This window comes from Hemiscyllium ocellatum, chromosome 16 (assembly GCF_020745735.1).
Source record: "Hemiscyllium ocellatum isolate sHemOce1 chromosome 16, sHemOce1.pat.X.cur, whole genome shotgun sequence".
NCBI lineage: Eukaryota > Metazoa > Chordata > Chondrichthyes > Orectolobiformes > Hemiscylliidae > Hemiscyllium > Hemiscyllium ocellatum.
In genome coordinates this window covers 73,018,895-73,031,763 of record NC_083416.1, presented here as the reverse complement: position 1 = coordinate 73,031,763, position 12,869 = coordinate 73,018,895, and the positions used below count along the sequence as shown (strand labels likewise).

The following is a 12,869-nucleotide window of genomic DNA, read 5'->3' as shown; positions in this document are numbered from 1 at the left end:
GTCAAATGGAGAGGTACTTATCATGTTATTCACAAAATGTTTTTTCCTCTTCATGCAAGTATGCTAAAACATAAAATAGCGTGCAACAAAGGAACAATCTCTGGTTGAAAGCATTAAAGCATACTTCAACCAACAGCTCTCACTGCAATGTTGTCATACTTTTACTGCTGGCTAGTCCTTATTTTTAAGACTCCTAATTATCCTCAGTGTAAGGCAGTGTAATATTTAGTCTGACCATTGAAATGAAATATCATTTTATCAACGTGATCTGTAATAAAAGGGTACAAAACCATCCAGCAGTAAATTGAAGTGCATGTTGCAATGATTAAAAATATAAATAGGAAATGCAAAAAAAAATGTAGAACAGCTCCAGTCACACAAAATGGAAAGGATGATCAACTAAAACTGCAGTTTCTTTGTTGACAAAAGATGCAAAAATTAAAATGGAATGGAAGGAAAAGCCTGAAGGTCAGCAATGGGTTTATTATTTCATGAATTGCCAAGTTGAAACCAACATGTATGAAGGAGAACTGAAGAAGAAATGACAAACAAAGAGAATGTGAAGAGACAGTCGACATAAAAGAGGATACAAAAGTGTTTTCTATATCGATCTCAATCTGCCTCTCACCCACTGCAGTGTCATTATCTCCTCTTTATAATATGGCAACCAGAATATTGCACCGGAACAGAAGTTGCTATTTAGTTCCTCAAACCTGTTCTTCCATACGTGACTTAACCAAAATTCAATGCGTAACGTCCCTGGTCATGTATGGAGGAGTGTGCTAAATACTAATTGCGCAAAGTAGATTCTCTTTACGGAACCTGGCTTGATTTGAGTAGATGGAGGATACATTCACACAGTAAATGGTTCAATATTTGACCACTTAGTTCCATTGCCATTTATTGAAGATGTGTTCTAGATCATAAGTGACATGAAATCCAGTAATGGGAGAGGTTGGTAAGGGTGAATGGTAATAAATATATGTGACATAAAAGCCAAATACTTGGCAGTTTTCAAATCAAAAATGATTTTTTAGGATACTGTACTGGTTTGGGAGAATTAAGTTAATAAACCATTGCAAGTTTCAGCCCAAAATCAAACACTTTGAGAAAATAATTACTAATCTGTTTTGTGATTGTTGAAGGCAATTTAAGATCTTTAAAATTCTACACCAAAAATGTGGACCATTTAGAGTCATGCACAGCAAAGAAAGAGGCCATTTGGCCTATCAGGTCCATATTAGTTCTCCGCTAATTACGTTTCTCTACTTCTCATGGTAATTCTGCAAGGCAGTTTTCCACTTGCATCCATCCAACTTGCTTTTGAACTCATTCATCATCTCCACTGCCATCAACCTCATGAGCAGTAGATTCTAGCTCATTACAACACTACGCTTAAAAATTTCTTCCTCTCATCCCGAGTATAACTCTTCCCACATCCTTAAATCTTGTCTTTGCACCTTCAACTAATTGAAAGAGTTTCTCTTAGCCTAACTTTTCTTTGTCTATCTTATCTAAATTTATTAAAATCTTCTGCTTCATAAAATCATCCCCCAATCTCCTTTGTTCCAAGAAGAGTAATCTTGGCCTTCCTAGCCTAACCATGAACCTAATGCCCCTGTTTCCTGGAACGATTCTGGTGTCTGTTTTGCAACTTTTCAAGGACCTTCAAATCCTTCTCAATCCATTGACTAAGAAGAGGGTGTAATACTGTAGTTGTGGCCAGAGCTTTATCACGTTTTGGCACAACCTCCCTGCTTTTATACTCAATACTTCTCTCTGTATTGTCTATGAGCCCATGTGTTTTGCTAATTACTCTGTCAATGCGTCCTGTCACTTTCACAGATCAATGCACATGGATTCCCCAGGTCCCCCTAACCCTGTTCAGCGAGACCATACATCCTCTCCCTATCTCTTCTATTAAAAATGCACCACCTCACCCTTCCATATGCTGCAGCTAGCCTTCTTATTTGCTAAGGCTATCCACAATCAGTTACATTTGTTTTGAATTCCCCTCTTTGTTCGCCTCACCATATTTGTTTGTATTGACAAATTTTGGTATTTATCTCCGTATTAAAATAGGCAAGTGTTTGAAGTCCCTCTGGAAGGATGGGCAATTCTGAGACAGTTAGGGAACTGTATGGATACTCGAACACTGAGGTCCCCTGGAGGTGAGATCCAAATCAAAACTGAGGAACACCATCACAGCAGGCCACTTAGAGTGGCTCTGCCCCAGAAGGCAGTGGAGGCCCAATCTCTGGATTCATTTAAGAAAGAGTTGGATAGAGCTCTCAAGGATAGGGGAATCAAGGGTTATGGAGATAAGGCAGGAACAGGATACTGATTGAGGATGATCAGCCATGATCACAATGAATGGTGGTGCAGGCTCGAAGGGCAGAATGGCCTATTGTCTATTGAATTGCACATGAAACACTTGGCCCACAGGAGTGGTTATGCTGGCCCCTGAATTACCATTGAGAGTTCGGCTCTATTGGCCTCTTCATATGACAGGTCATCACCAGAGGCAAAATGTGAACTGGACCATAAAGTTGCTCCTAATTGGAGCCTTCGCCATCCTAATTGGCTGCCCACCACTAAAACTCTCAGAATGTTGCATCACAGAAGAAGGCTAACTCATCCATTATGTCTGTGCGGGTCCTTCAAAAGTATTATCCAGTTAATTCTACTGATGCAACTGTTATATTGTGATCAAGTATTTATTACATTTACTTTTGATTTTTATGGTTGAATTTGTTTGTACCATGCCTACAGAATATTATTTGCTGTGTAAAAACAAAATCTTCTCATCTCAGCTCTGGGGACCATAGAGCAAAATAAAGCTAAGATAATCAAATAAGTTAAAAAGACAGTTCTAAAAGTTTTGTGTCTTAATGTGAAGGTCATTCGCAGTAAGGTGGATGAATTAGCAATGCAATAGATATGGATGGGTGTGATATAGTTATAATTTGAGAGACATGGTGTCAGGTTACCAAGGATGGGAACTAAACATCCAGATGCATTCATGGTTTATGAAGGACAGGCAAAAAAGGAAAGAGATGGGGTGACAATGTTAGTAAAGGAGATGAGAAATACCAGTGGGCAGAAAACATTGTTGAGGGTTGGATTTTGACCCCCACAATAATATAATTTAATGCACTTACAGGCTTTAGAGGAGAATTTTCTGAAGGTGTATGCATGGATGTTTAGACATATATGTTGAAGAACCAGTCAGAGAACGGGCTATTCCAGTCTGGGTACTGTGCAATGAGAAAAGATTAATTAGTAGTCTTGTTGTGTGATAACCCTTGGAACAACCGTAATGTGATAGAATTCTTCAGGAAGATGGAGAATTAAGTTGTCGAATCTGAACCAAGAGTCCTTTTTCTAAACACGAAGCATGAAGTTCAAACTGGCGAGGATGGCTTGAGGAACTTTCAATTGTAACGGTTAACCGTGGGTAGGCAATGGTTCATGTTGAGAGCGGATGCGCATGAATTATACCAATTATTCATTGCTATCTGACATAAAAATGAAAGAGGAAAGGTGGCTCAACTTTAGTCTATGAAAAACATTAGGACTAGTATTAGATCCAAAGAAGAGACATATAAAATTGACAGAAAAACCAGAAAGCCTGGGGATTAGATTTTTAGAATTCAGCAAAAATGAACAGAAGGTTTGATCAAGAGTGTGAAAGTAAAATTGCAAAGAGCATAGTAAAAGCTTCTGTAAATGAAACATCAAGATTTGTCATGACAAATGTGGGTCCCCCACGGTCAAAAACAGGAGAAAGTATAAGGAGGAACAAAAAAAACAGCAGAAGAATTGATCACACACTTTGGTTGTGACTTCACAAATGAGAGCACATATAGACTGCAAGAAACGTTAAGGAACCAATGGTGTAGTGAGAGAGCAGTCAATGAAAATCAAAAGGCAAGTGAAGCAAGCAGTTGGAAAGACAAATGGTTTATTAGCCTTCATTGCAGGAGGATTTGAGTTAAAAGTGGGGACGTCTTACTGTGAATGTCCTTTAGTTAAAATTGCCTCATCATTTTTATTGTCAAAATGCAACAGTTCTATCTTCTCACAATTAAATTCCATTTGCTGTGTGTCTACTCATTTCACCAGCCTGTCGAAGTCCTTCTGAAATAAAACCAAAAGTGCTGGAAAAGTTCAACATTTACGGACAGACAGGAATGGAGCTAATGCTTTTGAGTCCAATATGACTCTTCATTGGAACAGACTCTTTGGACTCTTCTGCTGAAAATGAGCCATTGGACACAAGACATTAATTCAGTTTCCCTCTTCACAGATGATGACAGACCTGCTGAGTTTGTCCATCACTTTGCTTTTATTTCAGCTCTGCAGCATCTGCATTATTTTGCTCCTCTTGAAGTCTGCTATTACCCTTCTCACTGTTTACAACATTCTGAACTTTATATTGATTATGAGGTGTTCAGAACAACTTTGGTTATCTGAACATCAGTTATCCGAATTTCAAATTATCTGAACAAGATCTCAAGATCTTGTAAATACTTCCTTTGTTTGCGATCATATCAGTTATCCCAACAATCAGTTATCCGATCAGAATACTCCCCGCCCGTCTCGTTTGGATAATCGAGGTTGTTCTATATTCCCAAGTCCAAGTCATTACGATTGCTCAAAAAGGAGTGTCCCTGCAGAACTCCATTATATGTGTCTCACTTGTAAACTCAACCATTTGCTAGTGCTGTCTGCTTTCTGTCACTTTGCCAATGTTGTGTCCAAACTACAATTAGAAGGAAGTGAGGATTGCAGATGCTGGAGATCAGAGTCAAAAGTGTGGTGCTGAAAAAGCACAGCAGGTCAGGCAGCACCCGAGGAGCAGGAGAATCGATGTTTCTGGCTTGGCCTCATCCTTGATGAAGGGCTTATGCCTGAAACATTGATTCTCCAGCTCTGGAGATGCTGACTGACCTGCTGTGCTTTTCCAGCACCACACTCTCGACTCCAACCTACAATTGCCCTTCAGCCTCATGACTTGTAATTTTGTGAAATAGTCCATCACTGTAGTTTGCCAAATGCTTTCTCAAAGCCCTTAAACCCAACATCAATGAGACACTCCTCATCAAAACTATCCTTTATTCAGTTGAACAGAATCTTAATTGGACCAAGCATATAAGTATTGTAGATACAAGAGCAAATCAAAGGCAAGTAACTCACCTTCTGTGTTAGCAAACTCTGCCCAACTTTTACAAAACATAAGTTAGGAGAGTGTTGGAATACTCTCCATTTACCCTGTTGTTAAAATTCCAGCAACACTCAAGGGCCTCAATGGACCAGCATGGCCCAGTGGTTAGCACTGCTGCCTCATTGTGCTGGGGACCTGGGTTCAGTTCCAGCCTTGGGCAAATGCTTTTGTGGAGTTTGCGCATGTCTGTGTTGGTTTCTTCCAAGTGTTCTGGTTTCCTCCCATGATCCAAAGATGTGCAGGTTAGATGAATTGGCTATGCTAAATTGCCCATACTATTCAGGGATGTGTAGGTTAGGTGCATTAGTCAGGGTTAAGTATAGGGTAAGGAAATGGGTCTGGGTAGGTTACTCTTCAGAGGGTCAGTGTGGACCTGTTGGGCTGAAGGGCCTGCTTCCACACTGAAGGGATTCAACGAAACTCAAGACCATTCCATGACAAGGCTGCACACTTAATTGCCATCCCATCTAGCACATTTTAAGATTTATTCTCTCCAGCATCAATGCACAGTGACAGAAGTGTGTACCATCTATAAGATGCAACTCACCTAAGCTCTGGTGAGTTTTCCTAATATGCAGCCTCTACCATCTACAAGGACAAGGGCAGCAGATACATTGGAGCACCAGCTCCTGCAAGTTCCCCTCCTAGTCATTTATTATCTTAACTTAGAATCATATCGCTATTTCCTTACTGACTCTACTTGAAAATCCTGGAACTGTGAGTGTACCTGCATCAAATGAACTGCAGTAGTTCCAGAAGGTGGCTCACCATTACCTTCTCCAGGACAACAAATACTGCCCTAGCCAGTGACACATACGTTCAAGATACATTTATCAAAAAAAATATAAAACTGGGGTTACCACTCTGAGCTGTTTCTATTGTAAATTTTCACTTTTTATGCATTAATACTGTACATTCTGAGATTTATTGTGACCTTATAATTGAGGTGTATGGACAGGCTGAATAGAGAGCAGCAGTTCCCCTTGGGTGAGGGGTCAATCACAAAAGGGCAGAGTTTTAGTGTAAGAGGGCAGGAAATTCAAAAGGGGATTGAGAACCTTTTTTTTCGCTCAGAGGGTGGTGGGAATCCGGAATGCACTGCCTACTAGTGGAGGTTGGAAACCTTACAACCTTTAAAAATATTTGGATGAGTACTTCAAATATCATAACATTCAAAGATATAGGGCAAGTGCAGGAAATTGGGATTAGCGTGCCTTTAGTGGTAGTTATGTCGGCGTTGACTCAACGGGCCGAAGGGCCTTTTCTGTACAGTATGAATCTATGAGTCTTAAATTACAAATACAGTATGGCATTGTTTGTCAATACTCTATATACCTTTCACTAGTGTTTATACTGCATATGTCATCTATGGCTTCCTGTTTGCTTATTGTGTAACTACTCATTATAAAATATTTTGGTTCTGAATACTATTGAAGATGATCATTCCTTTGGGGAGTGCAACCAGAGCCCAGATTACAGTACCACAAAGCTTCAACAGTGCATTAGGTGGAGAGGAGGAAGTTCAGATACCAGTAGATGATTACATAGTGCGCGTACAGATGAATAGTCCTGCAAACATTTATAAATTGAGATATGATCTTTCCCAGGTAAACTGAATTCAAAGGTTGACAAAGCACAATTGTGATCAAAATATGAGCTGTCTTTATATAATGAGGTTCAGTGCAAAGTCAAGATGTTCTCATGAAACGGAAATGTAAGGTAACAGAAGAGAGAGCTAACCCGTGATTGGGAGATACAGAAAACAGCAACATGTCAGATGTTATCTTAGAATCCCTACAGTATGGAAACAGGCCCTTCGGCGCAACAAGTCCACACTGAACCTCGGAAGAGTATCCCACCCAAACCCATTGTTCTACATTTACCCCTGATAAATGCACCTAAACTACACATCCCTGAACACTATGGGCAGTTTAGCATGGTCAATCCACCTAGCCTGCACATCTTTGGACTGTGGGAGGAAACCCACGCGGACGTGGGGAGAATTTGCAAATTCCACACAGAGAGTCACCCGAGGCTGGAAGCGAACCTAGGTCCCTGGTGCTATGAGGCAACAGTGCTAACCAATGAGCCACTGTGCCACCCTGAATTGATGATAATTGTGGAGGTTAATTGTGAAAGGAATTGGGGTGACGTAGAGAAAATGAGGAGAGGGTGGCAGCTGATGTAAAACAAAATATCAAAATCTTCTACATGTAGAGGAGAGGTGGGGCTCATTAGAAAGTAAAAAGCAGACATACGCATGGAGGCAGAAGACTTGGCTAAATGATTATTCTGTGTCTGTCTTTATCAAGGAAGAAGATGTGACAAAGTTTTTGTGACATGGAGAAAGCTAAGATACTGAATGTTTTAAAAATGGTCTAGGAGGGTATCAGCATTCCTGAGATGCTGCCTAACCTGCTGTGCTTTAACCAGCAACACATTTTCAGCTATCAGCATTTAAAGTTGATAAGAGCTTCGAACTGGATCAGATGCATCCAAGGATGTTAAGTTAAGGAAAGGAGCAAATTAAGGAAGTACCAACTTTGATGGAATGATCAATGGTGACATTAGAAAATAATGATCAAGACTGTGATTCGGAGCATCTTGTCCAGGGCTGAAGTGTGAACATTGAGAAAAATAGACATCTACATTCTGTGAAGTTGTGGAATGTAGTCCTTGAGAAGGATGCAACAAATCAATTGGAGAGAATACAGGGGTTGTTCAGGTGGGCCAATGGGCCATGGAAAGGCAGATGGAGTTTAATTTAGAGAAATGTGAAGTACTGCATTTTGGAAAGGCAAATCAGGGCAGGGCTTCTACACTTAATGGTAAGGTCCTCAGGAGTGTTGCTGAACAAAGAGATCTTGCAGTGCAGATTCATAGCTCCTTGAAAATGGAGTCACAGGTAGATAGGATAGTGAAGAAGGTGTTTGGTATGCTTGCCTTTATTGGTCAGTGCATTGAATATAGAATTTGGGAGGTCATATTGCAGTTCTACAGGACATTGTTTTGGCCACCTTTGGAGTATTGTGTGCTATTCTGGTCTCCCAGGTAATGAAAAGATGTTGTGAAACTTGAAAGGGTTCAGAAAAGATTCACGAGGATTTTGCCAGGGTTGGGGGTTTGAGCTGAAGGGAGAGGCTGAATAGGCTGGGGCTATATTCCCTGGAGCGTCGGAGGCTGAGGGGTGACCTTGTAGAGGTTTATAAAATCATGAGGGGCATGGGTAGGGTAAATAGGCAAGGTCTTTTCACTGGGGTAGAGGATTCCAAAACTAGAGGGCATAGATTTAAAGTGAGAGGGGAAAGATATAAAAGGGACCTAAGGAGCAACGTTTTCACGCAAAAGTGATGCGTCCATGGAATGAGCTACCAAAGGAAGGGTGGAGGCCGATACTATTACAATATTTAAAAAGCACCTGGATGCGTATATGAATAGGAAAGGTTTAGAGGGATATGGACCAAATGTGATTAGATTTATACAGGATAATGGTCAGCATGGATGAGTTGGACTGAAGGGTCTGTTTCTGTGCTGTATATCTCTATGTCCCCAAGTAGAGAAAGAAGGATCATTAACAAATATCATCAAGACAGGCAAACAAAATTGAATTCGCCATATACTAAGGAAAGAGAACTTGTCAAAGGGGATCATTGAAATTACATTAGAGGAATGTAAATTAAAGAAAGTAAGAGAATGATGATATGAGACAATTTGTTACTGAAAATAGGAGGCTCCTTATCATGGAAGACAACAATTAAGACGGAGAAATGAGCAGAAGACTATTACTAACCATAACCTACAGGTATAGTACCAGAGGACGAGAATTGTAACCTTCTTCACAAAAGTAAGAATGATGGAAAAGATTTCAAAGCTAATCCAGGACAAACTTAACAGTTACAAGCAAATGCAGATGAATTTAGGAAAGCCAGCAAGGATTTGTTATAAGCAAATTGTGTTTAACTAACTTGGTTAAGCTTGTAATGAAGTGACTGAGATAGTTGATGAGCGCAACCGAATTGATGGATTGTACATGGATATCCAATAGGTGTTTGATAAAATGCCACTTAACAGAGTTGCCAACAATGTGGAAGCCCATGGAATGAAAGGAACAATAGAATGATGAATGCAGTTTTGACTGTGTGTCAGGAAACAGTCGTGAGGAACAATTGTTTCTGAGATCAGAGGAGGGTATACAGTGAGATTTCCCAAGGTTTGGTGTGAAGATAAATATGACCTTAACAGCTTAGACTTGGGTCTATGAGACACAATTTCAAAATGTGCTCATGGACATACAGTTAACTATGAGGCGGATAGTGACAGGCTCCAAGAGAACATAGGCAGTCTATTGGAATGGACAAACAATGGCAGATTAAAATTAACCCTAAGAAGAGTGAAGCGATACATTTCTGGTCAGAAGATTCAGGAGAAAAAATGAGCACAATTCTAAAGCAGGTGCAAGAAGGGAGAGACCCCTTGGGAAATGTGTAGAAAATTGATGAAAGAAATTGTTTGAAGAAGAAGGGAGAACTGGATGACACAGATTTAAAATGATTCCCAAAAGAAACAAAGATGAGACAAAGAGTCAGAAAAAAATTATGAATGTTTAGGATCTGAATGACATGGTGTGAATGTGTAGTGGAGCTAGATTCAGTCATTATTCTAAAAGGGAATTAGATAAGCACCTGAAGGGAAAACATTTGCCAATTTCTAGCAAAAGGGTAAAGTGAAATTGATAGTAACTAAATTAATTTTGCAGAAATCTGGCATGGGCTTAGCAAGGCAATAACCTCTTTCTATACTGTGTCCATTCTATGATTCCGGCCATTCTATCAGATGCCTTTGTGTGTTCCTACTATATATATAGGGTGTCAGTCTCTCTGTTTAAATGGTGTAGCTACTGCATGTTTCTTTATCATTTTCAATGTTTATCCCATACAGACAGGGTCTGCCCTATATCCTTGACTCTCTCTTTCCCTATTTATACTGAAAATGCTGGATGCCTCTGTAACAACTGCACAAGTGAGATTTATGTGAACCATAAAGATGCAGGTGTGTATCAAGCTTAATCTACCCTGTTCATTGGCTGGATGCCTGATTCAGGGCCTGAAGTTATCCATCTCAGGTGACATTTCAAGCATGGGAGCTTGTTAAATGCGAGTTCCACTCTAACTACAAACATGTTTAAAAAAACACTTGGAGCAAGTTCTAAGCAGGTACTTCAGTGTTACCTTGGGCAGTCTGGTCAAGGTCATCGATGAACAGAGACCCACACTCAACAAGGAGTGGACACTCCTCTAGGCAACATCTGCACCTCCAAGAGGAAGAGCTTGCTGAGGTGGTGAATGCTGTATTTTGACATGGTTGCAATGCTGGAAGAAGCTCAGTGACCTGAATGGTGTTGACAAGGTAAGAAACATGTTCCCCTGCTCCCTGCTCCATCACCACCATTCCCAGCCCCAATTCTCATAATACTAACCTTTCCACTCTTCCCCCCACCCCCATTACCTGTCACATTCTGTGCACCTCCTTCTCATCATACTTCTCATTTCCAATCCTTGCTCCCTACATCTCAGATCTGGTGCACTGTGTCTTAGCTAATGAGCTACATTGCTACAGTGCACCACCACCAGTCAGTAACAAATGCCTGAGAGAGGAGGCTTCCATCAGATTTGCCTTTACATCTGCACGCCCTCTCTCCTCTCAAAGAAGGTATCCTGGTCAGTCCAGGCAGTGGGATACTCAGTCCTAATGAGGACAAGACCAGAGGAGACATCAAGAAGAATTTATTAACATAGTGTCATAAAGCAGGGAAACAGACCCTTCGGTTCACTCTGTCCATGCCGAACATAATCCCAAACCATTCTACTCCCACCTGCCTGCCCTTGGCCCATATCCCTCCAAACCTTTCCTATTCATGTACTTATCCAAATGTATTTTAAACATTGTAATTGTGCTCACATCTACATCCCCATTTCCTCTTTTCACTTCCATCCCACTCCACACGTTTTGTGTGAACTGTGCATAGTCCACCCCATAAACCTCCCTCTCCCTTTGCTTTCCCTCCACAATGAAACTTCATTCTTGTCTCAACCTTGTGTTTCAGGTGCTGAAGGTATGGAAGGTGCTCAGCCTGTGGAGGGAGAGGAGGGTTCGCCCTCCCTGAAGATTGCACACTCAGTTTCACTCTCACAAGCACCAGCTCAGACTGGCACTGCACTTAACCTTTGATGTGGTCTCGAACAGAGGTCTTCATGTGGCAAATTACAGAGCATAAGTGTGCAAGGGCCAGGGCAAAGGGAGAGGGTGTCCCAGGTTGCAGACTCAGATCTGGATTCTATGTTTACTGAAGGACCCTGATTGGAGTAATGGAGAAGCCGATCAACGAGCTCACGCACAGCGGTTCGGAATTCTGAGGAGTCCAGCTGCACGTGAGCACAGAGCTCTATGTTTTGGCTCCATTGAAAGTGCAGCTTGTTTTATCACAGTTTGGTAGGGCTATTTAATTCCAGGGGAGATGCTGATGTAGTGGTATTGTCACTTGGATACCACCACACAGATTAATGTTCTGGGGCTGCTGGTGGAATTTGAGTTCAACTTTTAATATGCGGAATGATAAGAATCGATAGGCTGAAGGTAATGATTGTCATTTATCAAAAAAGGCCATCTGGTTCCCAGTGTCCTTGAAAGACGGAAATCTGCTGTCCTTGCCTGGTCTGGCCTGCGTGTGACCCCAGAATGGCAGCAATGTGGTTGATGATTCTTAATTGTCCTCTGAAATGGCCTAGAGAGCCAATCAATTCAAGAGCAGCCAGGGATATGCAACAAATGCCAGTGTTTCCAATGGAGCTCATATACCATATGAGAACTAAAGAAAAGCATACTAAGTGGGAATGGTAAGATAACATTCAGTAACATCATGGTTGATCTGTGCCTCAACTCTCTTTAGCCACTTTGCCGCTCTTTTAACTGTATTTTTTCCACACAAAATATTCTGTCTGCTCCAACTGATCCTCAGCATCCAGAACTGTTTAGGGGAGAGGATTCCAGAGACCTGAACATAATGTGAATAACAATCTGAGCTCAAAGTCAACATGTCAGTCATGATTACTGAATGAATATATACTATAAGTGGGATCATGTGTCTAAGCCAGAAACAGCCTGATTGGCTGATCCAGTGGATTGTTAAGGCTATCTGTTTATTGACTGATCAGAAGTCCATCTTGTGGTTGATAAAGTTTAACAGTGCTTCACACCATTAGCCGGGGAGCAGGTCAATTCTTTGTATAAGCTTGCTGAATGACTGAGACATGTTTTGTGACCCATGGCACCCGCAGCACTGGGCGTAAGAACATTGTTGCTAAGACAGATTGTACAAATTGGATGAGGAATTTTGAACATGACACGACACTCCATACAGATAGAGGATCACTTTGGGTACATTAATCCTGGCCAAGCAGGCAAGATTTGAATTTGTTCAATATCCATTCACTTGCACAGTGCTAAAGTCAAACTGCAAGTGTCATGGGAAGAAAATGGGAGACCATGTCCAGTATTTCCAGAACACCACTGGCAAAGGGAATATATAATGATGATTCCAATCACTCCAATTGTGTGTGCAGTTTTGGACCCCTTATCTAATGAA

At 41.0% G+C, this 12,869-nt stretch overlaps 1 protein-coding gene across 1 annotated transcript in view; it reads left to right on the top strand.

The window, feature by feature from the left end:
• LOC132823277 (glutamate receptor 1-like) overlaps window positions 1-12,869 on the top strand; it is a 204,792-nt gene that overhangs the window by 167,374 nt on the left and 24,549 nt on the right. The gene's annotated exons all lie outside the window — the stretch shown is intronic.